Genomic DNA, 2,018 nt, shown 5'->3' with positions numbered 1-2,018 from the left:
GAAGGTTCTGTATGTTCGGCTGGTTGGATTTGGGTGGGTGTGACACTTGGCTAGAAAGGGTTAAACATCCTGCAAAATAAGTAACCCACAGAAGACATGTGGAGAGATAATTTTTGTGTATTCACCTATGCATGAGTAGGGTGGACAATGTAATCAACAGGCCCTGTCTATGCTGTATTCTGATCATTCAGAGGTCAAAAGAACATCCTATCATGTAAATGAATTATAAACACGGGACATCTCAGTATTAATCTCTCTTTGAAATGTACTGTGAATGGCGGAGGAACAAGCAAATGGCCTTAGGTTAATTCGTAGAGCTAAGTACCAGTGATGGACGTCCTTCAAAGTCATCCTAATTACCTTTTGTTCCCTGAGGAATTCCAACTTGTCAGACGACATGAAATTGTATAAAAGATTCTCGAGTCCTGTGATGAAGTGGGTGATTTTCTTGTTTTTTTTCCTTGTTTTTTTTCCAATGGTTTGCATGCAGTGGGGGTGGGACTCAGTTTCCCTGGGCATTACTGGATTAACAAGGTGATGGGAGAGGGAGTTTGTTGTTACAGAGGACCAGCGACAGAACTTGGGACCCTGGCCAATGACCTGGGGAATGGATACCCCAGCGACTGGTGACCTGGGGACTGGGAGGCCCAGCTTGGGAGTCACAGCCGGTTCTGGCCAGTGGGAGGACAATGGGCTGCGAAGAGAGGACCCTGGTGACCTGACCAGCCGGTTCCAGCCAGAGGGGGACAAAGGACAGCTGAGAGGAGAGAAGCCCAGGCGACCCTGTTTACTTGGATAGATGACAATGGACAGAGGTGGGGCTTGGTGGAAGTGATATCAGACGCCCAGCTGGAAAGCACAGGGTCTCTGGACTGGAGAGAGGGAGCAGGCAGAGCCCACCTGGAGGCAGGAGAGACTTAGACGTACCGTGCTGAGTGGGGCCAGGCCTGAGGGCCCTGAGAGTTTCCTGTGCAGTGTTCAGACTCTCAATAAATCCTCCTGTTTTATGCTGGCTGAGATTTCACTCCGGTCTAGAGATCAGGGGGCATTATTCCCTCTGGGAGTGGAGGCCCTGGAGGTCCAGAGTGAGTGGACTCCCTGAGGGGTCCCACGGTGAGAGACAGGCATGCTAAGGCTCAGAGAGGTGCGGCAGGGGCTTTACCTCCAAGAGAGTGGACCCCCAAGAAGGGCTATCACATTGAAGGGGATTCCCCCCAGGGACTGTACTGGCCAAGAGTGGCACGACCTCTGAGTCCGTGACAGGTCCTGATTCTGTCATCTCAGATCTGCTTAGATTTCCTCAGGGGAAGATTGAGTCACAAGACTGAGGTCCCAGTTATGCTGGTACGCTCTGAATGTGAGATTTGGGCATTGGACTATGACCTATGCAGTGAACTCTAAAGGAACCCTTTGCAACTACGAAGGTAACCATCTCTGCTATGAATCTGCACCTCAATGAATTGAACTCATGTCTGTATGTATATTGATCTTTTAACCATAGTCTCACTTTTTGGTTTTTTAACACATTTTAGTTTAGTTAATAGGAATTGGCTGTAGTGTGTATTTGGGTAAGATCTGAAACATTCATTATTCTGGGAGGTGATGTGTCCGATCCTTTGGGACTGGTAGAACCTTTTGTTTTATATGATGAAATAAGATTTACAGAAATGTTCATCTTATTTGATGTGGGTACCTGGCTGGAGGCTTGAGGCTGGATCACTTTAAGGGAACTGTGTTGTGTAGACTTTTGAGTAACCAGTAAGATAATAAAGAAGATATTTTATTCTGGCTTGGTAAATCTAAGTATTGGAATATCCACCAGCTTTATGGAATTTGGCTGTCCCATTCTGTGCAGTTCACCCTAACTCAGTGACCACAGTTGGCTCCCCACTAGGACCTGGGTCACAGTAGCATAGTCGTGCTTGGATGCACATTGTCACAGGTTAAGTGTTTTCAGATCAGAACCACACGCTTGTCAAAATTTTATTTTGATATCGGAGAATTTAAGGGTTAAAAAT

This window comes from Gopherus evgoodei, chromosome 3 (assembly GCF_007399415.2).
Source record: "Gopherus evgoodei ecotype Sinaloan lineage chromosome 3, rGopEvg1_v1.p, whole genome shotgun sequence".
Lineage (NCBI taxonomy): Eukaryota > Metazoa > Chordata > Testudines > Testudinidae > Gopherus > Gopherus evgoodei.
The sequence above is the reverse complement of the archived record's forward strand: the minus strand, read 5'-3'. Positions refer to the sequence as shown.